This window comes from Oncorhynchus gorbuscha, unplaced genomic scaffold, assembly GCF_021184085.1.
Source record: "Oncorhynchus gorbuscha isolate QuinsamMale2020 ecotype Even-year unplaced genomic scaffold, OgorEven_v1.0 Un_scaffold_1658, whole genome shotgun sequence".
NCBI lineage: Eukaryota > Metazoa > Chordata > Actinopteri > Salmoniformes > Salmonidae > Oncorhynchus > Oncorhynchus gorbuscha.
In genome coordinates this window covers 3,153-30,323 of record NW_025746375.1, presented here as the reverse complement: position 1 = coordinate 30,323, position 27,171 = coordinate 3,153, and the positions used below count along the sequence as shown (strand labels likewise).

The window sequence follows — 27,171 nt, the reverse complement described above, 5'->3', positions numbered from 1 at the left end:
AGCGGATGCTCTTCTTTCTGTGGGGAAGCAAGTGGGAGAGGCTGAGGAGGGAGGTGGTCAAGAGGCCCAGGTCCAAGGGGGGGAAAGGCTTGCCTGACCTCTACTTGTTCCTGGGCAGCCGCTACACAGCATTACATCTGACTCTTGCCACCTCCCCGGTCAATAACAAGACACAGGCCCTCGCACGGTTCTGGCTGGGATCTTACCTCAGGACACTGAGGCTGATCCCAGTCGACCTGCGAGCCCCAGTCTCTTTCCTGCTCCCCACCCACTACTTCCAGCTCCAGAAATTTTTAAGACATTTTAAACTGGAAAAGGAAGCAGTCACGGTTTTAACTAAACACCGCTCTCTTCTCTCTCTTGTGCAGGAGCGGGAACCAGTATGTCCAGTGCGCGGGCTCGCTATAGGCGAGCCCACAACGGTCTGGCGCAACGTGGCCCATCCTGCTCTCCTGAATCGGCATCGGGACCTGTCCTGGATGGTCGCCCACGAGATCCTCCCGGTCAGGGCCGTTATGCACTCACGGGGCATGGCGAGGACATCCGCGTGCCCCCGACCGGGCTGCAGCCAAGAAGAGTCGGTGAGGCACATGCTCTGGGAGTGCAGAGCCGCCAGGGACCTGTGGAAGGAAGCAGGCCCCCTGATCACCTCGTGTCTGCCAGCAGGGGAGGACCTAACACCTCAGCTCGTGCTGTACGGGGTGGGCCGAAGGCCCATTCCACCGAAGGCCTTCACCAAGTTCTGGCCCACCCTCACGTGTCTGAAGGAAGCACTGTGGTCCTCCCGTAACCTGCTGGTAGCAAAAAGCGCAGAGACCACCCCCCAGGCAGTGGCCATGGTAGCCACGGAAGCCCTGGGGTGGTACAAACGGAGGGGGCCTCGACCCCAGGCGAAGGGTCCCCCACAACACCCTAGGTCCCGGCGGCCACGGCCTGACAGCGCTGCGGCGCCTAGGGCGATGCGCCTAGGGGAGGGATCTCCTCTGGGCCCCAAAGGACGGGACGATGGTCTATTCGGGAGAGCAGGATGAGGCGAGTTTGATAAGGACTCACCCCGCTCCTGTACAAGCGATTGAAGACAGCCTTTTAACAAAGTGACTTTTTAACATGTTTCTAACGTCTTAAAAATGTTTTATCTTTGTTGAATCATTTCATACACATTTTAAATGGCTTTTACAGATTTTGTTTTACAAAGAAAGTACTTTTATTCATAGTTGTTGTCATTGGTTTTAACAACACGTACTTTTAACAAATTTAAATGTAAATTCAAATGCTGTGTTTTATGCCTTGTTGCCGTTTTTATGTGTATAAATGATTAAATGAATGTATGAGCTGTTTTTTTAAAAGCAATTGTGAAAATAAAACTTTTCCAAAAGAAGAAAATATGTGCGACAACCTACTAAATTCATAGTGACAGGTTGCACAAGTAAACAAGGAGAATAGACTATTTCCCTGACCGGGAATCGAACCCGGGCCGCGGCGGTGAGAGCGCCGAATCCTAACCACTAGACCACCAGGGAAGGGTACTACAGTGCAAATCGGTTCCCAGTGTGAGCTGGTACATATGTGCGATAACCTTCTATATTCATTATGACAGGTTGCACAAGTAAACATGTAGCAAAAGAGTAGTTCCCTGACCGGGAATCGAACCCGGGCCACGGCGGTGAGAGCGCCGAATCCTAACCACTAGACCACCAGGGAAGGGTACTACAGTGCAAATCGGTTCCAAGTGTGAGCTGGTACATATGTGCGATAACCTTCTATATTCATTGTGACAGGTTGTACAAGTAAACATGTAGCAATAGAGTAGTTCCCTGACCGGGAATCGAACCCGGGCCGTGGCGGTGAGAGCGCCGAATCCTAACCACTAGACCACCAGGGAAGGGTACGACAGTGAAAAATCGGTTCCAAGTGTGAGCTGGTACATATGTGCGATAACCTTCTATATTCATTGTGACAGGTTGTACAAGTAAACATGTAGCAAAAGAGTAGTTCCCTGACCAGGAATCGAACCAGGGCCACGGCGGTGAGAGCGCCGAATCCTAACCACTAGACCACCAGGGAAGGGTACGACAGTGCAAATCGGTTCCAAGTGTGAGCTGGTACATATGTGCGATAACATTCTGTATTCATTGTGACAGGTTGTACAAGTAAACATGTAGCAAAAGAGTAGTTCCCTGACCAGGAATCAAACCCGGGACGCGGCGGTGAGAGCGCCGAATCCTAACCACTAGACCACCAGGGAAGGGTACTACAGTGCAAATCGGGAGTCGAACTGGGAGTCAAACCACCATGAAAGGGTACTACAGTGGAAATCGGGAGTCAAACCTGGGCCGCAGCGGTGAGAGCGCCGAATCCTAACCACTAGACCACCAGGGAAGGGTACTACAGTGCAATTCGTTTCCCAGTTTGAAATGGTACATATAGTTGAAGTCGTAAGTTTCCATCCACTTAGGCTTGAGTCATTAAAACCTGTTTGTCAACCCCTCCACACATTTCTTGCTAACAAACGATAGTTTTGGCAGTCGGTTAGGACATCTACTTTGTGCATGACACAAGTAATTTTTCCAACAATTGTTTACAGAGGGATTATTTCACTTATAATTCACTGTATCACAAATTCAGTGGGCCAGAAGTTTACATACACAAAGTTGGCTGTGCCTTTAAACAGTTTGTAAAATTCCCGAAAATGATGTCATGGCTTTAGAAGCTTCTGATAGGCTTATTGACATCCTTTGAGTCAATTGGAGGTGTAACTGTAGATGTATTTCAAGGTCTACCTTCAAACTCAGTGCCTCTTTGCTTGACTCCATGGGAAAAGCAAAGGAAATCAGCCAAGACCTCAGAAAAAATGTAGACCTCCACAAGTCTGGTTCCTCCTTGGGAGCAATTTCCAAACGCCTGAAGGTACCTAGCTCATCTGTAGAAACAATAGTACGCAAGTATAAACACCATGGGACCACGCAGGCGTCATACCGCTCAGGAAGGAGACGCGTTCTCTCTCCTAGAGATGAACGTACTTTGGGTCGAAAAGTGCAAATCCATCCCAGAACAACAGCAAAGGACCTTGTGAAGATGCTGGAGGAAACAGGTACAAAATGGTCTATATCCACAGGCAAACGAGTCCTATATCGACATACCCCGAGAGGCCGCTCAGCAAGGAAGAAGCTACTGCTCCAAAACCGCCATAAAAAAGCCATACTACAGTTTGGGGACAAAGATCCTAGTTTTTGGAGAAATGTCCTCTGGTCTGATGAAACAAAAATCGAAAAAATGTAGACCTCCACAAGTCTGGTTCCTCCTTGGGAGCAATTTCCAAACGCCTGAAGGTACCTCGCTCATCTGTAGAAACAATAGTACGCAAGTATAAACGGCATGGTATGACGCAGGCGTCATACCGCTCAGGAAGGAGACGCGTTCTCTCTCCTAGAGATGAACGTACTTTGGGTCGAAAAGTGCAAATCCATCCCAGAACAACAGCAAAGGACCTTGTGAAGATGCTGGAGGAAAAAGGTACAAAATGGTCTATATCCACAGGCAAACGAGTCCTATATCGACATACCCCGAGAGGTCGCTCAGCAAGGAAAAAGCTACTGCTCCAAAACCGCCATAAAAAAGCCATACTACAGTTTGGGGACAAAGATCCTAGTTTTTGGAGAAATGTCCTCTGGTCTGATGAAACAAAAATCGAACTGTTTGGCCATAATGACCATTGTTATGTTTGGAGGGAAAAGGGGGGAGGCTTTCAAGCCGAAGAACACCATCATGTTGTGGGGGTGCTTTGCTGCAGGAGGGTCTGGTGCACCACTAGAACACCTGGGAAGGACACTGCAGTGCAAATCAGTTCCCAGTGTGAGCTGGTACATATGTGCGATAACCTTCTATATTCATTGTGACAGGTTGCACAAGTAAACATGTAGCAAAAGCATAGTTCCCTGAACGGGAATTGAACCCGGGCTGCGGCGGTGAGAGTGCCGAATCCTAACCACTAGACCACCAGGGAAGGGTACTACAGTGCAAATCGGGAGTCGAACTGGGAGTCGAACCACCAGGAAAGGGTACTACAGTGGAAATCGGGAGTCGAACCGGGGCCGCGGCAGTGAGAGCGCCTAATCCTAACCACTAGACCACCAGGGAAGGGTACTACAGTGCAATTCGTTTCCCAGTTTGAAATGGTACATATAGTTGAAGTCGTAAGTTTCCATCCACTTAGGCTTGAGTCATTAAAACCTGTTTGTCAACCCCTCCACACATTTCTTGCTAACAAACGATAGTTTTGGCAGTCGGTTAGGACATCTACTTTGTGCATGACACAAGTAATATTTCCAACAATTGTTTACAGAGGGATTATTTCACTTATAATTCACTGTATCACAAATTCAGTGGGCCAGAAGTTTACATACACAAAGTTGGCTGTGCCTTTAAACAGTTTGTAAAATTCCCGAAAATGATGTCATGGCTTTAGAAGCTTCTGATAGGCTTATTGACATCCTTTGAGTCAATTGGAGGTGTAACTGTAGATGTATTTCAAGGTCTACCTTCAAACTCAGTGCCTCTTTGCTTGACTCCATGGGAAAAGCAAAGGAAATCAGCCAAGACCTCAGAAAAAAATGTAGACCTCCACAAGTCTGGTTCCTCCTTGGGAGCAATTTCCAAACGCCTGAAGGTACCTAGCTCATCTGTAGAAACAATAGTACGCAAGTATAAACACCATGGGACCACGCAGGCGTCATACCGCTCAGGAAGGAGACGCGTTCTCTCTCCTAGAGATGAACGTACTTTGGGTCGAAAAGTGCAAATCCATCCCAGAACAACAGCAAAGGACCTTGTGAAGATGCTGGAGGAAAAAGGTACAAAATGGTCTATATCCACAGGCAAACGAGTCCTATATCGACATACCCCGAGAGGTCGCTCAGCAAGGAAAAAGCTACTGCTCCAAAACCGCCATAAAAAAGCCATACTACAGTTTGGGGACAAAGATCCTAGTTTTTGGAGAAATGTCCTCTGGTCTGATGAAACAAAAATCGAACTGTTTGGCCATAATGACCATTGTTATGTTTGGAGGGAAAAGGTGAGGATTTCAAGGCGAAGAACACCATCATGTTGTGGGGTTGCTTTGCTGCAGGAGGGTCTAGTGCACCACTAGAACACCTGGGAAGGACACAGCAGGGCAAATCGGTTTGCAATTTGAAGTGGTACATATGTGCGACAACCTACTAAATTCATAGTGACAGGTTGCACAAGTAAACAAGGAGCATAGACTATTTCCCTGACCGGGAATCGAACCCGGGCCGCGGCGGTGAGAGCGCCGAATCCTAACCACTAGACCACCAGGGAAGGATAATACAGTGCAAATTGGTTCTCAGTGTAAATTGGTTCTCAGTGTGAGCTGGTACATATATGCGATAACCTTCTATATTCATTGTGACAGGTTGTACAAGTAAACATGTAGCAAAAGAGCAGTTCCCTGACCGGGAATCGAATCCTAACCACTAGACCACCAGGGAAGGGTACTACAGTGCAATTCGTTTCCCAGTTTGAAATGGTACATATAGTTGAAGTCGTAAGTTTCCATCCACTTAGGCTGGAGTCATTAAAACCTGTTTGTCAACCCCTCCACACATTTTTTGCTAACAAACGATAGTTTTGGCAGTCGGTTAGGACATCTGCTTTGTGCATGACACAAGTAATTTTTCCAACAATTGTTTACAGAGGGATTATTTCACTTATAATTCACTGTATCACAAATTCAGTGGGCCAGAAGTTTACATACACTAAGTTGGCTGTGCCTTTAAACAGTTTGTAAAATTCCCGAAAATGATGTCATGGCTTTAGAAGCTTCTGATAGGCTAATTGACATCCTTTGAGTCAATTGGAGGTGTACCTGTAGATGTATTTCAAGGCCTACCTTCAAACTCAGTGCCTCTTTGCTTGACTCCATGGGAAAAGCAAAGGAAATCAGGCAAGACCTCAAAAAAAAATGTAGACCTCCACAAGTCTGGTTCCTCCTTGGGAGCAATTTCCAAACGCCTGAAGGTACCTCGCTCATCTGTAGAAACAATAGTACGCAAGTATAAACACCATGGTATGAGGATTTAAAGTGGGGTCAGGCGTCATACCGCTCAGGAAGGAGACGCGTTCTCTCTCCTAGAGATGAACGTACTTTGGGTTGAAAAGTGCAAATCCATCCCAGAACAACAGCAAAGGACCTTGTGAAGATGCTGGAGGAAACAGGTACAAAATGGTGTATATCCACAGGCAAACGAGTCCTATATCGACATACCCCGAGAGGCCGCTCAGCAAGGAAGAAGCTACTGCTCCAAAACCGCCATAAAAAAGCCATACTACAGTTTGGGGACAAAGATCCTAGTTTTGGAGAAATGTCCTCTGGTCTGATGAAACAAAAATCGAACTGTTTGGCCATAATGACCATTGTTATGTTTGGAGGGAAAAGGGGAGGCTTTCAAGCCGAAGAACACCATCATGTTGTGGGGGTGCTTTGCTGCAGGAGGGTCTGGTGCACCACTAGAACACCTGGGAAGGACACTGCAGGGCAAATCGGTTTGCAATTTGAAGTGGTACATATGTGCGACAACCTACTAAATTCATAGTGACAGGTTGCACAAGTAAACAAGGAGAATAGACTATTTCCCTGACCGGGAATCGAACCAGGGCCACGGCGGTGAGAGCACCGAATCCTAACCACTAGACCACCAGGGAAGGGTACTACAGTGCAAATCGGTTCTCAGTGTGAGCTGCTACATATGTGCAATAACCTTCTATATTCATTGTGACAGGTTGTACAAGTAAACATGTAGCAAAAGAGTAGTTCCCTGACCGGGAATCAAAACCTGGACGTGGCGGTGAGAGCGCCGAATCCTAACCACTAGACCACCAGGGAAGGGTACAACAGTGCAAATCGGTTCCCAGTGTGAGCTGGTACATATGTGCGATAACCTTCTATATTCATTGTGACAGGTTGCACACGTAAACATGTAGCAAAAGAGTAGTTCCCTGATCGGGAATCGAACCCGGGCCGCGGCGGTGAGAGCGCAGAATCCTAACCACTAGACCACCAGGGAAGGGTACTACAGTGCAATTCGTTTCCCAGTTTGAAATGGTACATATAGTTGAAGTCGTAAGTTTCCATCCACTTAGGCTGGAGTCATTAAAACCTGTTTGTCAACCCCTCCCCACATTTCTTGCTAACAAACGATAGTTTTGGCAGTCGGTTAGGACATCTACTTTGTGCATGACACAAGTCATTTTTCCAACAATTGTTTACATTGGGATTATTTCACTTATAATTCACTGTATCACAAATTCAGTGGGCCAGAAGTTTACATACACTAAGTTGGCTGTGCCTTTAAACAGTTTGTAAAATTCCCGAAAATGATGTCATGGCTTTAGAAGCTTCTGATAGGCTAATTGACATCCTTTGAGTCAATTGGAGGTGTACCTGTAGATGTATTTCAAGGCCTACCTTCAAACTCAGTGCCTCTTTGCTTGACTCCATGGGAAAAGCAAAGGAAATCAGCCAAGACCTCAGAAAAAAATGTAGACCTCCACAAGTCTGGTTTCTCCTTGGGAGCAATTTCCAAACGCCTGAAGGTACCTCGCTCATCTGGAAACAGTCAATCACCACCTTAAACACCTGAAACCCCACCTCTTTAAGGAATACCTAGGAAGGATAAGTAATCCTTCTCACCCCCTAAAAGATTTAATGCACTATTGTAAAGTGGCTGTTCCACTGGATGTCAAGATGCTGGAGGAAAATGCACAAAATTTCTATATCCACTGGAAAGAGCGTCCTAAATGACTTAAATGTAAATGTAAATGTATCTGTAGAAACAATAGTATGCAAGTATAAACACCAGTTTGGGACAAACGCATCATACCGCTCAGGAAGGAGACGCGTTCTCTCTCCTAGAGATGAACGAACTTTGGGTCGAAAAGTGCAAATCCATCCCAGAACAACAGCAAAGGACCTTGTGAAGATGCTGGAGGAAACAGGTACAAAATGGTCTATATCCACAGGCAAACGAGTCCAATATCGACATACCCCGAGAGGCCGCTCAACAAGGAAGAAGCTACTGCACCAACAATTGAACGGCGGTGAACCGCCATAAAAAAGCCATACTACAGTTTGGGGACAAAGATCCTAGTTTTGGAGAAATGTCCTCTGGTCTGATGAAACAAAAATCGAACTGTTTGGCCATAATGACCATTGTTATGCTTGGAGGGAAAAGGGAGAGGCTTTCCTGCCGAAGAACACCATCATGTTGTGGGGGTGCTTTGCTGCAGGAGGGTCTGGTGCACCACTAGAACACCTGGGAAGGACACTGCAGTGCAAATCGGTTCCCAGTGTGAGCTGGTACATATGTGCGATAACCTTCTATATTCATTGTGACAGGTTGTACAAGTAAACATGTAGCAATAGAGTAGTTCCCTGACCGGGAATCGAACCCGGGCCGCGGCGGTGAGAGCGCCGAATCCTAACCACTAGACCACCAGGGAAGGGTACGACAGTGCAAATCGGTTCCAAGTGTGAGCTGGTACATATGTGCGATAACCTTCTATATTCATTGTGACAGGTTGTTCAAGTAAACATGTAGCAAAAGAGTAGATCCCTGACCAGGAATCAAACCCGGGACGCGGCGGTGAGAGCGCCGAATCCTAACCACTAGACCACCAGGGAAGGGTACTACAGTGTAATTCGTTTCCCAGTTTGAAATGGTACATATAGTTGAAGTCGTAAGTTTCCATCCACTTAGGCTGGAGTCATTAAAACCTGTTTGTCAACCCCTCCACACATTTCTTGCTAACAAACGATAGTTTTGGCAGTCGGTTAGGACATCTACTTTGTGCATGACACAAGTAATTTTTCCAACAATTGTTTACAGAGGGATTATTTCACTTATAATTCACTGTATCACAAATTCAGTGGGCCAGAAGTTTACATACACTAAGTTGGCTGTGCCTTTAAACAGTTTGTAAAATTCCCGAAAATGATGTCATGGCTTTAGAAGCTTCTGATAGGCTAATTGACATCCTTTGAGTCAATTGGAGGTGTACCTGTAGATGTATTTCAAGGCCTACCTTCAAACTCAGTGCCTCTTTGCTTGACTCCATGGGAAAAGCAAAGGAAATCAGCCAAGACCTCAGAAAAAAATGTAGACCTCCACAAGTCTGGTTCCTCCTTGGGAGCAATTTCCAAACGCCTGAAGGTACCTCGCTCATCTGTAGAAACAATAGTACGCAAGTATAAACACCATGGGACCACGCAGGCGTCATACCGCTCAGGAAGGAGAGCGTTCTCTCTCCTAGAGATGAACGTACTTTGGGTCGAAAAGTGCAAATCCATCCCAGAACAACAGCAAAGGACCTTGTGAAGATGCTGGAGGAAACAGGTACAAAATGGTCTATATCCACAGGCAAACGAGTCCTATATCGACATATCCCGAGAGGCCGCTCAGCAAGGAAGAAGCTACTGCTCCAAAACCGCCATAAAAAAGCCATACTACAGTTTGGGGACAAAGATCCTAGTTTTTGGGGAAATGTCCTCTGGTCTGATGAAACAAAAATCGAACTGTTTGGCCATAATGACCATTGTTATGTTTGGAGGGAAAAGGGGGAGGCTTTCAAGCCGAAGAACACCATCATGTTGTGGGGGTGCTTTGCTGCAGGAGAGTCTGGTGCACCACTAGAACACCTGGGAACGACACTGCAGGGCAAATCGGTTTGCAATTTGAAGTGGTACATATGTGCGACAACCTTCTATATTCATTGTGACAGGTTGCACAAGTAAACAAGGAGCATAGACTATTTCCCTGACCGGGAATCGAACCTGGGCCGCGACGGTGAGAGCGCCGAATCCTAACCATTAGATCACCAGGGAAGGATAATACAGTGCAAATCGGTTCTCAAGTGTGAGCTGGTACATATGTGTGATAACCTTCTATATTCATTGTGACAGGTTGTACAAGTAAACATGTAGCAAAAGATTAGTTCTCTGACCGGGAATCGAACCCGGGCCGCGGCAGTGAGAGCGCCGAATCCTAACCACTAGACCACCAGGGAAGGGTACAACAGTGCAAATCGGTTCCCAGTGTGAGCTGGTACATATGTGCGATAACCTTCTATATTCATTGTGACAGGTTGCACACGTAAACATGTAGCAAAAGAGCAGTTCCCTGACCGGGAATCGAATCCTAACCACTAGACCACCAGGGAAGGGTACTACAGTGCAATTCGTTTCCCAGTTTGAAATGGTACATATAGTTGAAGTCGTAATTTTCCATCCACTTAGGCTGGAGTCATTAAAACCTGTTTGTCAACCCCTCCACACATTTCTTGCTAACAAACGATAGTTTTGGCAGTCGGTTAGGACATCTACTTTGTGCATGACACAAGTAATTTTTCCAACAATTGTTTACAGAGGGATTATTTCACTTATAATTCACTGTATCACAAATTCAGTGGGCCAGAAGTTTACATACACTAAGTTGGCTGTGCCTTTAAACAGTTTGTAAAATTCCCGAAAATGATGTCATGGCTTTAGAAGCTTCTGATAGGCTAATTGACATCCTTTGAGTCAATTGGAGGTGTAACTGTAGATGTATTTCAAGGTCTACCTTCAAACTCAGTGCCTCTTTGCTTGACTCCATGGGAAAAGCAAAGGAAATCAGCCAAGACCTCAGAAAAAAATGTAGACCTCCACAAGTCTGGTTCCTCCTTGGGAGCAATTTCCAAACGCCTGAAGGTACCTCGCTCATCTGTAGAAACAATAGTACGCAAGTATAAACACCATGGGACCACGCAGGCGTCATACCGCTCAGGAAGGAGACGCGTTCTCTCTCCTAGAGATGAACGTACTTTGGGTCGAAAAGTGCAAATCCATCCCAGAACAACAGCAAAGGACCTTGTGAAGATGCTGGAGGAAACAGGTACAAAATGGTCTATATCCACAGGCAAACGAGTCCTATATCGACATACCCCGAGAGGCCGCTCAGCAAGGAAGAAGCTACTGCTCCAAAACCGCCATAAAAAAGCCATACTACAGTTTGGGGACAAAGATCCTAGTTTTTGGAGAAATGTCCTCTGGTCTGATGAAACAAAAATCGAACTGTTTGGCCATAATGACCATTGTTATGTTTGGAGGGAAAAGGGGGAGGATTTCAAGCCGAAGAACACCATCATGTTGTGGGGGTGCTTTGCTGCAGGAGGGTCTGGTGCACCACTAGAACACCTGGGAAGGACACTGCAGGGCAAATCGGTTTGCAATTTGAAGTGGTACATATGTGCGACAACCTACTAAATTCATAGTGACAGGTTGCACAAGTAAACAAGGAGCATAGACTATTTCCCTGACCGGGAATCGAACCCGGGCCGCGGCAGTGAGAGCGCCGAATCCTAACCACTAGACCACCAGGGAAGGGTACTACAGTGCAAATCGGTTCCAAGTGTGAGCTGGTACATATGTGCGATAACCTTCTATATTCATTGTGACAGGTTGCACAAGTAAACATGTAGCAAAAGAGTAGTTCCCTGACCGGGAATCAAACCCTGCCGCAGCTGTGAGAGCGCCGAATCCTAACCACTAGACCACCAGGGAAGGGTACTACAGTGCAAATCGGTTCCAAGTGTGAGCTGGTACATATGTGTGATAACCTTCTATATTCATTGTGACAGGTTGTACAAGTAAACATGTAGCAATAGAGTAGTTCCCTGACCGGGAATCGAACCCGGGCCGCGGCGGTGAGAGCGCCGAATCCTAACCACTAGACCACCAGGGAAGGGTACTACATTGCAAATCGGTTCCAAGTGTGAGCTGGTACATATGTGCGATAACCTTCTGTATTCATTGTGACAGGTTGTTCAAGTAAACATGTAGCAAAAGAGTAGTTCCCTGACCAGGAATCAAACCCGGGACGCGGCGGTGAGAGCGCCGAATCCTAACCACTAGACCACCAGGGAAGGGTACTACAGTGCAAATCGGGAGTCAAACTGGGAGTTGAACCACCAGGGAAGGGTACTACAGTGCAAATCGGGAGTCGAACCCGGGCCGCGGCAGTGAGAGCGCCGAATCCTAACCACTAGACCACCAGGGAAGGGTACTACAGTGCAATTCGTTTCCCAGTTTGAAATGGTACATATAGTTGAAGTCGTAAGTTTCCATCCACTTAGGCTGGAGTCATTAAAACCTGTTTGTCAACCCCTCCACACATTTCTTGCTAACAAACGATAGTTTTGGCAGTCGGTTAGGACATCTACTTTGTGCATGACACAAGTAATTTTTCCAACAATTGTTTACAGAGGGATTATTTCACTTATAATTCACTGTATCACAAATTCAGTGGGCCAGAAGTTTACATACACTAAGTTGGCTGTGCCTTTAAACAGTTTGTAAAATTCCCGAAAATGATGTCATGGCTTTAGAAGCTTCTGATAGGCTAATTGACATCCTTTGAGTCAATTGGAGGTGTAACTGTAGATGTATTTCAAGGCCTACCTTCAAACTCAGTGCCTCTTTGCTTGACTCCATGGGAAAAGCAAAGGAAATCAGCCAAGACCTCAGAAAAAAATGTAGACCTCCACAAGTCTGGTTCCTCCTTGGGAGCAATTTCCAAACGCCTGAAGGTACCTCGCTCATCTGTAGAAACAATAGTACGCAAGTATAAACACCATGGGACCACGCAGGCGTCATACCGCTCAGGAAGGAGACGCGTTCTCTCTCCTAGAGATGAACGTACTTTGGGTCGAAAAGTGCAAATCCATCCCAGAACAACAGCAAAGGACCTTGTGAAGATGCTGGAGGAAACAGGTACAAAATGGTCTATATCCACAGGCAAACGAGTCCTATATCGACATACCCCGAGAGGCCGCTCAGCAAGGAAGAAGCTACTGCTCCAAAACCGCCATAAAAAAGCCATACTACAGTTTGGGGACAAAGATCTTAGTTTTTGGAGAAATGTCCTCTGGTCTGATGAAACAAAAATCGAACTGTTTGGCCATAATGACCATTGTTATGTTTGGAGGGAAAAGGGGAGGCTTTCAAGCCGAAGAACACCATCATGTTTGGGGGTGCTTTGCTGCAGGAGGGTCTGGTGCACCACTAGAACACCTGGGAAGGACACTGCAGGGCAAATCGGTTTGCAATTTGAAGTGGTACATATGTGCGACAACCTACTAAATTCATAGTGACAGATTGCACAAGTAAACAAGGAGCATAGACTACTTCCCTGACCGGGAATCGAACCCGGGCCGCAGCAGTGAGAGCGCCGAATACTAAGCACTAGACCACCAGGGAAGGATAATACAGTGCAAATTGGTTCTCAGTGTGAGCTGGTACATATGTGCGATAACCTTCTATATTCATTGTGACAGGTTGTACAAGTAAAGATGTAGCAAAAGAGTAGTTCCCTGACCGGGAATCGAACCCGGGCCGCAGCAGTGAGAGCACCGAATCCTAACCACTAGACCACCAGGGAAGGATAATACAGTGCAAATCAGTTCTCAGTGTGAGCTGGTACATATGTGCGATAACCTTCTATATTCATTGTGACAGGTTGCACAAGTAAACATGTAGCAAAAGAGTAGTTCCCTGACCGGGAATCGAACCCGGGCCGCGGCGGTGAGAGCGCCGAATCCTAACCACTAGACCACCAGGGAAGGGTAATACAGTGCAAATCGGTTCCCAGTGTGAGCTGGTACATATGTGCAATAACCTTCTATATTCATTGTGACAGGTTGCACAAGTAAACATGTAGCAATAGAGTAGTTCCCTGACCGGGAATTTTACCCGGGCCGCGGCGGTGAGAGCGCCGAATCCTAACCACTAGACCACCAGGGAAGGGTACGACAGTGCAAATCGATTCCAAGTGTGAGCTGGTACATATGTGCGATAACCTTCTGTATTCATTGTGACAGGTTGTTCAAGTAAACATGTAGCAAAAGAGTAGATCCCTGACCAGGAATCAAACCCGGGACGCGGCAGTGAGAGCGCCGAATCCTAACCACTAGACCACCAGGGAAGGGTACTACAGTGTAATTCTTTTCCCAGTTTGAAATGGTACATATAGTTGAAGTCGTAAGTTTCCATCCACTTAGGCTGGAGTCATTAAAACCTGTTTGTCAACCCCTCCACACATTTTTGCTAACAAACGATAGTTTTGGCAGTCGGTTAGGACATCTACTTTGTGCATGACACAAGTAATTTTTCCAACAATTGTTTACAGAGGGATTATTTCACTTATAATTCACTGTATCACAAATTCAGTGGGCCAGAAGTTTACATACACTAAGTTGGCTGTGCCTTTAAACAGTTTGTAAAATTCCCGAAAATGATGTCATGGCTTTAGAAGCTTCTGATAGGCTAATTGACATCCTTTGAGTCAATTGGAGGTGTACCTGTAGATGTATTTCAAGGCCTACCTTCAAACTCAGTGCCTCTTTGCTTGACTCCATGGGAAAAGCAAAGGAAATCAGCCAAGACCTCAGAAAAAAATGTAGATCTCCACAAGTCTGGTTCCTCCTTGGGAGCAATTTCCAAACGCCTGAAGGTACCTCGCTCATCTGTAGAAACAATAGTACGCAAGTATAAACACCATGGGACCACGCAGGCGTCATACCGCTCAGGAAGGAGACGCGTTCTCTCTCCTAGAGATGAACGTACTTTGGGTCGAAAAGTGCAAATCCATCCCAGAACAAAAGCAAAGGACCTTGTGAAGATGCTGAGTGGAAACAGGTACAAAATGGTCTATATCCACAGGCAAACGAGTCCTATATCGACATACCCCGAGAGGCCGCTCAGCAAGGAAGAAGCTACTGCTCCAAAACCGCCATGGAGAAAAAATCTACTACAGTTTGGGGACAAACGCAGGCGTCATACCGCTCAGGAAGGAGACGCGTTCTCTCTCCTAGAGATGAACGTACTTTGGGTCGAAAAGTGCAAATCCATCCCAGAACAACAGCAAAGGACCTTGTGAAGATGCTGGAGGAAACAGGTACAAAATGGTCTATATCCACAGGCAAACGAGTCCTATATCGACATACCCCGAGAGGCCGCTCAGCAAGGAAGAAGCTACTGCTCCAAAACCGCCATAAAAAAAGCCATACTACAGTTTGGGGACAAAGATCCTAGTTTTTGGAGAAATGTCCTCTGGTCTGATGAAACAAAAATCGAACTGTTTGGCCATAATGACCATTGTTATGTTTGGAGGGAAAAGGGGGAGGCTTTCACGCCGAAGAACACCATCATGTTGTGGGGGTGCTTTGCTGCAGGAGGGTCTGGTGCACCACTAGAACACCTGGGAAGGACACTGCAGGGCAAATCGGTTTGCAATTTGAAGTGGTACATATGTGCGACAACCTACTAAATTCATAGTGACAGGTTGCACAAGTAAACAAGGAGCATAGACTATTTCCCTGACCGGGAATTGAACCCGGTGCGCGGCGGTGAGAGCACCGAATCCTAACCAATAGACCACCAGGGAAGGATAATAAAGTGCAAATCGGTTCTCAGTGTGAGCTGGTACATATGTGCGATAACCTTCTATATTTATTGTGACAGGTTGTACAAGTAAACATGTAGCAAAAGAGTAGTTTCCTGACCGGGAATCAAACCCGGGCCGCAGCGGTGAGAGCACCGAATCCTAACCACTAGACCATCAGGGAAGGGTGCTACAGTGCAAATCGGTTCCAAGTGTGTGCTGGTACATATGTGCGATAACCTTCTATATTCATTGTGACAGGTTGTACAAGTAAACATGTAGCAAAAGAGTAGTTCCCTGACCGGGAATCAAGCCCGGGACGCAGCGGTGAGAGCGCCGAATCCTAACCACTAGACCACCAGGGAAGGGTACTACAGTGCAATTCGTTTCCCAGTTTGAAATGGTACATTTAGTTGAAGTCGTAAGTTTCCATCCACTTAGGCTGGAGTCATTAAAACCTGTTTGTCAACCCCTCCACACATTTCTTGCTAACAAACGATCGTTTTGGCAGACGGTTAGGACATCTACTTTGTGCATGACACAAGTCATTTTTCCAACAATTGTTTACATTGGGATTATTTCACTTATAATTCACTGTATCACAAATTCAGTGGGCCAGAAGTTTACATACACTAAGTTGGCTGTGCTTTAAACAGTTTGTAAAATTCCCGAAAATGATGTCATGGCTTTAGAAGCTTCTGATAGGCTAATTGACATCCTTTGAGTCAATTGGAGGTGTACCTGTAGATGTATTTCAAGGCCTACCTTCAAACTCAGTGCCTCTTTGCTTGACTCCATGGGAAAAGCAAAGGAAATCAGGCAAGACCTCAGAAAAAAATGTAGACCTCCACAAGTCTGGTTCCTCCTTGGGAGCAATTTCCAAACGCCTGAAGGTACCTCGCTCATCTGTAGAAACAATAGTACGCAAGTATAAACACCATGGGACCACGCAGGCGTCATACCGCTCAGGAAGGAGACGCGTTCTCTCTCCTAGAGATGAACGTACTTTGGGTCGAAAAGTGCAAATCCATCCCAGAACAACAGCAAAGGACCTTGTGAAGATGCTGGAGGAAACAGGTACAAAATGGTCTATATCCACAGGCAAACGAGTCCTATATCGACATACCCCGAGAGGCCGCTCAGCAAGGAAGAAGCTACTGCTCCAAAACCGCCATAAAAAAGCCATACTACAGTTTGGGGACAAAGATCCTAGTTTTTGCAATAACCTAGTTTTTGCCGAATCCTAACCACAAGACCACCAGGGAAGGGTACTACAGTGCAAATCGGTTCCCAGTGTGAGCTGGTACATATGTGCGATAACCTTCTATATTCATTGTGACAGGTTGCACAAGTAAACATGTAGCAAAAGAGTAGTTCCCTGACCGGGAATCGAACCCGGGTCGCGGCGGTGAGAGCACCGAATCCTAACCACTAGACCACCAGGGAAGGGTACTACAGTGCAAATCGGTTCCAAGTGTGAGCTGGTACATATGTGCGATAACCTTCTATATTCATTGTGACAGGTTGTACAAGTAAACATGTAGCAAAAGAGTAGTTCCCTGACCAGGAATCAAACCCGGGACACGGCGGTGAGAGCGCCGAATCCTAACCACTAGACCACCAGGGAAGGGTACTACAGTGAATCCTAACCACTAGACCACCAGGGAAGGGTACAATTCGTTTCCCAGTTTGAAATGGTACATATAGTTGAAGTCGTAAGTTTCCATCCACTTAGGCTGGAGTCATTAAAACCTGTTTGTCAACCCCTCCACACATTTCTTGCTAACAAACGATAGTTTTGGCAGTCGGTTAGGACATCTACTTTGTGCATGACACAAGTAATATATCCAACAATTGTTTACAGAGGGATTATTTCACTTATAATTCACTGTATCACAAATTCAGTGGGCCAGAAGTTTACATACACTAAGTTGGCTGTGCCTTTAAACAGTTTGTAAAATTCCCGAAAATGATGTCATGGCTTTAGAAGTTTCTGATAGGCTAATTGACATCCTTTGAGTCAATTGGAGGTGTACCTGTAGATGTATTTCAAGGCCTACCTTCAAACTCAGTGCCTCTTTGCTTGACTCCATGGGAAAAGCAAAGGAAATCAGGCAAGACCTCAGAAAAAAATGTAGACCTCCACAAGTCTGGTTCCTCCTTGGGAGCAATTTCCAAACGCCTGAAGGTACCTCGCTCATCTGTAGAAACAATAGTACGCAAGTATAAACACCATGGGACCACGCAGGCGTCATACCGCTCAGGAAGGAGACGCGTTCTCTCTCCTAGAGATGAACGTCACTTTGGGTCGAAAAGTGCAAATCCATCCCAGAACAACAGCAAAGGACCTTGTGAAGATGCTGGAGGAAACAGGTACAAAATGGTCTATATCCACAGGCAAACGAGTCCTATATCGACATACCCCGAGAGGCCGCTCAGCAAGGAAGAAGCTACTGCTCCAAAACCGCCATAAAAAAGCCATACTACAGTTTGGGGACAAAGATCCTAGTTTTTGCAATAACCTAGTTTTTGCGCCGAATCCTAACCACAAGACCACCAGGGAAGGGTACTACAGTGCAAATCGGTTCCCAGTGTGAGCTGGTACATATGTGCGATAACCTTCTATATTCATTGTGACAGGTTGCACAAGTAAACATGTAGCAAAAGAGTAGTTCCCTGGGTGACCGGGAATCGAACCCGGGCAGCGGCGGTGAGAGCACCGAATCCTAACCACTAGACCACCAGGGAAGGGTACTACAGTGCAAATCGGTTCCAAGTGTGAGCTGGTACATATGTGCGATAACCTTCTGTATTCATTGTGACAGGTTGTTCAAGTAAACATGTAGCAAAAGAGTAGTTCCCTGACCAGGAATCAAACCCGGGACACGGCGGTGAGAGCACCGAATCCTAACCACTAGACCACCAGGGAAGGGTACTACAGTGCAATTCGTTTCCCAGTTTGAAATGGTACATATAGTTGAAGTCGTAAGTTTCCATCCACTTAGGCTGGAGTCATTAAAACCTGTTTGTCAACCCCTCCACACATTTCTTGCTAACAAACGATAGTTTTGGCAGTCGGTTAGGACATCTACTTTGTGCATGACACAAGTAATTTTTCCAACAATTGTTTACAGAGGGATTATTTCACTTATAATTCACTGTATCACAAATTCAGTGGGCCAGAAGTTTACATACACTAAGTTGGCTGTGCCTTTAAACAGTTTGTAAAATTCCCGAAAATGATGTCATGGCTTTAGAAGTTTCTGATAGGCTAATTGACATCCTTTGAGTCAATTGGAGGTGTACCTGTAGATGTATTTCAAGGCCTACCTTCAAACTCAGTGCCTCTTTGCTTGACTCCATGGGAAAAGCAAAGGAAATCAGGCAAGACCTCAGAAAAAAAAAAAATGTAGACCTCCACAAGTCTGGTTCCTCCTTGGGAGCAATTTCCAAACGCCTGAAGGTACCTCGCTCATCTGTAGAAACAATAGTACGCAAGTATAAACACCATGGGACCACGCAGGCGTCATACCGCTCAGGAAGGAGACGCGTTCTCTCTCCTAGAGATGAACGTACTTTGGGTCGAAAAGTGCAAATCCATCCCAGAACAACAGCAAAGGACCTTGTGAAGATGCTGGAGGAAACAGGTACAAAATGGTCTATATCCACAGGCAAACGAGTCCTATATCGACATACCCCGAGAGGCCGCTCAGCAAGGAAGAAGCTACTGCTCCAAAACCGCCATAAAAAAGCCATACTACAGTTTGGGGACAAAGATCCTAGTTTTTGCAATAACCTAGTTTTTGGAATCCTAACCACTAGACCACCAGGGAAGGGTACCACAGTGCAAATCGGTTCCCAGTGTGAGCTGGTACATATGTGCGATAACCTTCTATATTCATTGTGACAGGTTGCACAAGTAAACATGTAGCAAAAGAGCAGTTCCCTGACCGGGAATCGAATCCTAACCACTAGACCACCAGGGAAGGGTACTACAGTGCAATTCGATTCCCAGTTTGAAATGGTACATATAGTTGAAGTCGTAAGTTTCCATCCACTTAGGCTGGAGTCATTAAAACCTTTAAAATAGTTGTTCAGTTTGAAAAGTTTCCATCCACTTAGGCTGGAGTCATTAAAACCTGTTTGTCAACCCCTCCACACATTTCTTGCTAACAAAAGATAGTATTGGCAGCAGTCGGTTAGGACATCTACTTTGTGCATGACACAAGTCATTTTTCCAACAATTGTTTACAGAGGGATTATTTCACTTATAATTCACTGTATCAAGAATTCAGTGGGCCAGAAGTTTACATACACTAAGTTGGCTGTGCCTTTAATCAGTTTGTAAAATTCCCGAAAATGATGTCATGGCTTTAGAAGCTACTGATAGGCTAATTGACATCCTTTGAGTCAATTGGAGGTGTACCTGTAGATGTATTTCAAGGCCTACCTTCAAACTCAGTGCCTCTTTGCTTGACTCCATGGGAAAAGCAAAGGAAATCAGCCAAGACCTCAGAAAAAAATGTAGACCTCCACAAGTCTGGTTCCTCCTTGGGAGCAATTTCCAAACGCCTGAAGGTACCTCGCTCATCTGTAGAAACAATAGTACGCAAGTATAAACACCATGGGACCACGCAGGCGTCATACCGCTCAGGAAGGAGCGGTAGATGAACGTACTTTGGGTCGAAAAGTGCAAATCCATCCCAGAACAACAGCAAAGGACCTTGTGAAGATGCTGGAGGAAACAGGTACAAAATGGTCTATATCCACAGGCAAACGAGTCCTATATCGACATACCCCGAGAGGCCGCTCAGAACACCATCATGTTGTGGGGGTGCTTTGCTGCAGGAGGGTCTGGTGCACCACTAGAACACCTGGGAAGGACACTGCAGTGCAAATCGGTTCCCAGTGTGAGCTGGTACATATGTGCAATAACCTTCTATATTCATTGTGACAGGTTGCACAAGTAAACATGTAGCAAAAGAGTAGTTCCCTGAACGGGAATCGAACCCAGGCCACGGCAGTGAGAGCGCCGAATCCTAACCACTAGACCACCAGGGAAGGGTACAACAGTGCAAATCGGTTCCCAGTGTGAGCTGGTACATATGTGCGATAACCTTCTATATTCATTGTGACAGGTTGCACACGTAAACATGTAGCAAAAGAGCAGTTCACTGACCGGGAATCAAAAAGAGCAGTTCACTGACCGGCGAATAACTAACCACTAGACCACCAGGGAAGGATAATACAGTCCAAATTGGTTCTCAGTGTGAGCTGGTACATATGTGCGATAACCTTCTATATTCATTGTGACAGGTTGTACAAGTAAACATGTAGCAAAAGACTAGTTACCTGACCGGGAGTCGAAAAGGCCTCGGCGGTGAGAGCGCCAAATCCTAACCACTAGACCACCAGGGAAGGGTACTACAGTCCAAATCGGGAGTCGAACTGGGAGTCGAACCACCAGGGAAGGGTACTACAGTGGAAATCAGGAGTCGAACCCGGGCCGAATCCGAATCCTAACCACTAGACCACCAGGGAAGGGTACTACAGTGCAATTCGTTTCCCAGTTTGAAATGGTACATATAGTTGAAGTCGTAAGTTTCCATCCACTTAGGCTGGAGTCATTAAAACCTGTTTGTCAACCCCTCCACACATTTCTTGCTAACAAACGATAGTTTTGGCAGTCGGTTAGGACATCTACTTTGTGCATGACACAAGTCATTTTTCCAACAATTGTTTACAGAGGGATTATTTCACTTATAATTCACTGTATCACAAATTCAGTGGGCCAGAGTTTACATACACTAAGTTGGCTGTGCCTTTAAACAGTTTGTAAAATTCCCGAAAATGATGTCATGGCTTTAGAATCTTCTGATAGGCTAATTGACATCCTTTGAGTCAATTGGAGGAGTACCTGTAGATGTATTTCAAGGCCTACCTTCAAACTCAGTGCCTCTTTGCTTGACTCCATGGGAAAAGCAAAGGAAATCAGGCAAAACCTCAGAAAAAAATGTAGATCTCCACAAGTCTGGTTCCTCCTTGGGAGCAATTTCCAAATGCCTGAAGGTACCTCGCTCATCTGTAGAAACAATAGTACGCAAGTATAAACACCATGGGACCACGCAGGCGTCATACCGCTCAGGAAGGAGACGCGTTCTCTCTCCTAGAGATGAACGTACTTTGGGTCGAAAAGTGCAAATCCATCCCAGAACAACAGCAAAGGACCTTGTGAAGATGCTGGAGGAAACAGGTACAAAATGGTCTATATCCACAGGCAAACGAGTCCTATATCGACATACCCCGAGAGGCCGCTCAGCAAGGAAGAAGCTACTGCTCCAAAACCGCCATAAAAAAGCCATACTACAGTTTGGGGACAAAGATCCTAGTTTTTGGAGAAATGTCCTCTGGTCTGATGAAACAAAAATCAAACTGTTTGGCCATAATGACCATTGTTATGTTTGGAGGGAAAAGGGGAGGCTTTCAAGTAAACGAAGAACACCATCATGTTGTGGGGGTGCTTTGCTGCAGGAGGGTCTGGTGCACCACTAGAACACCTGGGAAGGACACTGCAGTGCAAATCGGTTCCAAGTGTGAGCTGGTACATATGTGCGATAACCTTCTATATTCATTGTGACAGGTTGCACAAGTAAACATGTAGCAAAAGAGTAGTTCCCTGAATGGGAATCGAACCCGGGACGCGGCGGTGAGAGCCGAATCCTAACCACTAGACCACCAGGGAAGGGTACTACAGTGCAAATCGGTTCCAAGTGTGAGCTGGTACATATGTGCGATAACCTTCTATATTCATTGTGACAGGTTGTACAAGTAAACATGTAGCAAAAGAGTAGTTCCCTGACCGGGAATCGAACCCAGGCAGCGGCTGTGAGAGTGCCGAATCCTAAGCACTAGACCACCAGGGAAGGGTACAACATTTCAAATCGGTTCCCAGTGTGAGCTGGTACATATGTGCGATAACCTTCTATATTCATTGTGACAGGTTGCACACGTAAACATGTAGCAAAAGAGCAGTTCCCTGACCGGGAATCGAATCCTAACCACTAGACCACCAGGGAAGGGTACTACAGTGCAATTCGTTTCCCAGTTTGAAATGGTACATATAGTTGAAGTCGTAAGTTTCCATCCACTTAGGCTGGAGTCATTAAAACCTGTTTGTCAACCCCTCCACACATTTCTTGCTAACAAACGATAGTTTTGGTAGTCGGTTAGGACATCTACTTTGTGCATGACACAAGTCATTTTTCCAACAATTGTTTACAGAGGGATTATTTCACTTATAATTCACTGTATCACAAATTCAGTGGGCCAGAAGTTTACATACACTAAGTTGGCTGTGCCTTTAAACAGTTTGTAAAATTCCCGAAAATGATGTCATGGCTTTAGAAGCTTCTGATAGGCTAATTGACATCCTTTGAGTCAATTGGAGGTGTACCTGTAGATGTATTCAAGACCTACATTCAAACTCAGTGCCTCTTTGCTTGACTCCATGGGAAAAGCAAAGGAAATCAGCCAAGACCTCAGAAAAAAATGTAGACCTCCACAAGTCTGGTTCCTCCTTGGGAGCAATTTCCAAACGCCTGAAGGTACCTCGCTCATCTGTAGAAACAATAGTACGCAAGTATAAACACCATGGGACCACGCAGGCGTCATACCGCTCAGGAAGGAGACGCGTTCTCTCTCCTAGAGATGAACGTACTTTGGGTCGAAAAGTGCAAATCCATCCCAGAACAACAGCAAAGGACCTTGTGAAGATGCTGGAGGAAACAGGTACAAAATGGTCTATATCCACAGGCAAACGAGTCCTATATCGACATACCCCGAGAGGCCGCTCAGCAAGGAAGAAGCTACTGCTCCAAAACCGCCATAAAAAAGCCATACTACAGTTTGGGGACAAAGATCCTAGTTTTTGGAGAAATGTCCTCTGGTCTGATGAAACAAAAATCGAACTGTTTGGCCATAATGACCATTGTTATGTTTGGAGGGAAAAGGGGGAGGATTTCAAGCCTGAAGAACACCATCATGTTGTGGGGTTGCTTTGCTGCAGGAGGGTCTGGTGCACCACTAGAACACCTGGGAAGGACACTGCAGGGCAAATCGGTTTGCAATTTGAAGTGGTACATATGTGCGACAACCTACTAAATTCATAGTGACAGGTTGCACAAGTAAACAAGGAGCATAGACTATTTCCCTGACCGGGAATCGAACCCAGGCCGCAGCGGTGAGAGCGCAGAATCCTAACCACTAGACCACCAGGGAAGGGTACTACAGTGCAAATCGGTTCCCAGTGTGAGCTGGTACATATGTGCGATAACCTTCTATATTCATTGTGACAGGTTGTACAAGTAAACATGTAGCAAAAGAGTAGTAGACCACTAGGGTTCCCAGTGCAAACCGGGAGTCGAAACACCAGGGAAACAGTGGAAATCAGGAGTCGAACCCGGGCTGCGGCGGTGAGAGCGCAGAATCCTAAACACTAGACCACCAGGGAAGGGTACTACAGTGCAAACTAGTCGAACTGAGAGTCAAACCACCAGGGAAGGGTACTACAGTGAAATCAGGAGTCGAACCCGGACGCGGCAGTGAGAGCGCCGAATCCTAACCACTAGACCACCAGGGAAGGGTACTTCAGTGCAATTCGTTTCCCAGTTTGAAATGGTACATATAGTTGAAGTCATTGTTATCGGTTTGGAGGGTACAAATGAGGTAAAATGCGTAGTTTCCATCCACTTAGGCTGGAGTCATTAAAACCTGTTTGTCAACCCCTCCCCACATTTCTTGCTAACAAACGATCGTTTTGGCAGACGGTTAGGACATCTACTTTGTGCATGACACAAGTCATTTTTCCAACAATTGTTTACATTGGGATTATTTCACTTATAATTCACTGTATCACAAATTCAGTGGGCCAGAAGTTTACATACAATGAGTTGGCTGTGCCTTTAAACAGTTTGTAAAATTCCCGAAAATGATGTCATGGCTTTAGAAGCTTCTGATAGGCTAATTGACATCCTTTTAGTCAATTGGAGGTTGTACCTGTAGATGTATTTCAAGGCCTACCTTCAAACTCAGTGCCTCTTTGCTTGACTCCATGGGAAAAGCAAAGGAAATCAGGCAAAACCTCAGAAAAAAAATGTAGACCTCCACAAGTCTGGTTCCTCCTTGGGAGCAATTTCCAAACGCCTGAAGGTACCTCGCTCATCTGTAGAAACAATAGTACGCAAGTATAAACACCATGGTATGACGCAGGTGTCATACCGCTCAGGAAGGAGACGCTTTCTCTCTCTCCTAGAGATGAACGTACTTTGGGTCGAAAAGTGCAAATCCATCCCTGAACAACAGCAAAGGACCTTGTGAAGATGCTGGAGGAAACAGGTACAAAATGGTCTATATCCACAGGCAAACGAGTCCTATATCGACATACCCCGAGAGGCCGCTCAGCAAGGAAGAAGCTACTGCTCCAAAACCGCCATAAAAAAGCCATACTACAGTTTGGGGACAAAGATCCTAGTTTTTGCAATAACCTAGTTTTTGCGCCGAATCCTAACCACTAGACCACCAGGGAAGGGTACTACAGTGCAAATCGGTTCCCAGTGTGAGCTGGTACATATGTGCGATAACCTTCTATATTCATTGTGACAGGTTGCACAAGTAAACATGTAGCAAAAGAGTAGTTCCCTGACCGGGATCGAACCCGGGCCGCGGCGGTGAGAGCGCCGAATCCTAACCACTAGACCACCAGGGAAGGGTACTACAGTGCAAATCGGTTCCAAGTGTGAGCTGGTACATATGTGCGATAACCTTCTATATTCATTGTGACAGGTTGTACAAGTAAACATGTAGCAATAGAGTAGTTCCCTGACCGGGAATCGAACCCGGGCCGCGGCGGTGAGAGCGCCGAATCCTAACCACTAGACCACCAGGGAAGGGTACGACAGTGCAAATCGGTTCCAAGTGTGAGCTGGTACATATGTGCGATAACCTTCTATATTCATTGTGACAGGTTGTACAAGTAAACATGTAGCAATAGAGTAGTTCCCTGACCGGGAATCGAATCCAACCGGCGGTGAGAGCGCCGAATCCTAACCACTAGACCACCAGGGAAGGGTACTACAGTGCAAATCGGTTCCAAGTGTGAGCTGGTACATATGTGCGATAACATTCTATATTCATTGTGACAGGTTGTACAAGTAAACATGTAGCAAAAGAGTAGTTCCCTGACCAGGAATCAAACCCGGGACGCGGCGGTGAGAGCGCCGAATCCTAACCACTAGACCACCAGGGAAGGGTACTACAGTGCAAATCGGAGTCGAACCACCAGGAAATGGGAACTTACAGTGGAAATCGCACAGTCGAACCTGTTGTGCGGGGAGAGCGCCGGGAATCGTAACCACTAGACCACCAGGGAAGGGTACTACAGTGCAATTCGTTTCCCAGTTTGAAATGGTACATATAGTTGAAGTCGTAAGTTTCCATCCACTTAGGCTTGAGTCATTAAAACCTGTTTGTCAACCCCTCCACACATTTCTTGCTAACAAACGACCACCAGGGAAGGGTACAACAGTGCAAATGGGTTCCCAGTTTGAACAATGTGCGATAACCTTCTATATTCATTGTGACAGTTGCACACGTAAACATGTAGCAAAAGAGCAGTTCCCTGACCGGGAATCGAATCCATAACCACTAGACCACAAACGATCGTTTTGGCTGAGTCGGTTAGGACATCTACTTTGTGCATGACACAAGTCATTTTTCCAACAATTGTTTACATTGGGATTATTTAACTTATAATTCACTGTATCACAAATTCAGTGGGCCAGAAGTTTACATACAATAAGTTGGCTGTGCCTTTAAACAGTTTGTAAAATTCCCGAAAATGATGTCATGGCTTTAGAAGCTTCTGATAGGCTAATTGACATCCTTTGAGTCAATTGGAGGTGTACCTGTAGATGTATTCCAAGACCTACATTCAAACTCAGTGCCTCTTTGCTTGACTCCATGGGAAAAGCAAAGGAAATCAGCCAAGACCTCAGAAAAAAATGTAGACCTCCACAAGTCTGGTTCCTCCTTGGGAGCAATTTCCAAACGCCTGAAGGTACCTCGCTCATCTGTAGAAACAATAGTACGCAAGTATAAACACCATGGTATGACGCAGGCGTCATACCGCTCAGGAAGGAGACGCGTTCTCTCTCCTAGAGATGAACGTACTTTGGGTCGAAAAGTGCAAATCCATCCCAGAACAACAGCAAAGGACCTTGTGAAGATGCTGGAGGAAACAGGTACAAAATGGTCTATATCCACAGGCAAACGAGTCCTATATCGACATACCCCGAGAGGCCGCTCTGCAAGGAAGAAGCTACTGCTCCAAAACCGCCATAAAAAAGCCATACTACAGTTTGGGGACAAAGATCCTAGTTTTTGGAGAAATGTCCTCTGGTCTGATGAAACAAAAATCGAACTGTTTGGCCATAATGACCATTGTTATGTTTGGAGGGAAAAGGGGGAGGCTTTCAAGCTGAAGAACACCATCATGTTGTGGGTGTGCTTTGCTGCAGGAGGGTCTAGTTCACCACTAGAACACCTGGGAAGGACACTGCAGGGCAAATCGGTTTGCAATTTGAAGTGGTACATATGTGCGACAACCTACTAAATTCATAATGTG

General features: G+C 45.9%; 7 non-coding genes across 7 annotated transcripts; all 7 read right to left on the bottom strand.

Moving 5' to 3' along the window:
* Positions 1 to 1,448: 1,448 nt before the first annotated feature.
* Positions 1,449 to 1,520, bottom strand: trnae-cuc. Its single transcript has one exon. It is a non-coding gene; the product is annotated as a tRNA-Glu (tRNA).
* Positions 1,521 to 1,629: 109 nt separating this feature from the next.
* On the bottom strand, positions 1,630 to 1,701 carry trnae-cuc. The gene has a single exon. It is a non-coding gene; the product is annotated as a tRNA-Glu (tRNA).
* A 3,564-nt stretch (positions 1,702 to 5,265) lies between these two features.
* trnae-cuc lies at positions 5,266 to 5,337 on the bottom strand. The gene has a single exon. It is a non-coding gene; the product is annotated as a tRNA-Glu (tRNA).
* Positions 5,338 to 8,445: 3,108 nt separating this feature from the next.
* On the bottom strand, positions 8,446 to 8,517 carry trnae-cuc. The gene has a single exon. It is a non-coding gene; the product is annotated as a tRNA-Glu (tRNA).
* A 3,206-nt stretch (positions 8,518 to 11,723) lies between these two features.
* Positions 11,724 to 11,795, bottom strand: trnae-cuc. Its single transcript has one exon. It is a non-coding gene; the product is annotated as a tRNA-Glu (tRNA).
* A 1,804-nt stretch (positions 11,796 to 13,599) lies between these two features.
* Positions 13,600 to 13,671, bottom strand: trnae-cuc. Its single transcript has one exon. It is a non-coding gene; the product is annotated as a tRNA-Glu (tRNA).
* An 11,692-nt stretch (positions 13,672 to 25,363) lies between these two features.
* Positions 25,364 to 25,435, bottom strand: trnae-cuc. Its single transcript has one exon. It is a non-coding gene; the product is annotated as a tRNA-Glu (tRNA).
* Between the last annotated feature and the right edge of the window lie 1,736 nt (positions 25,436 to 27,171).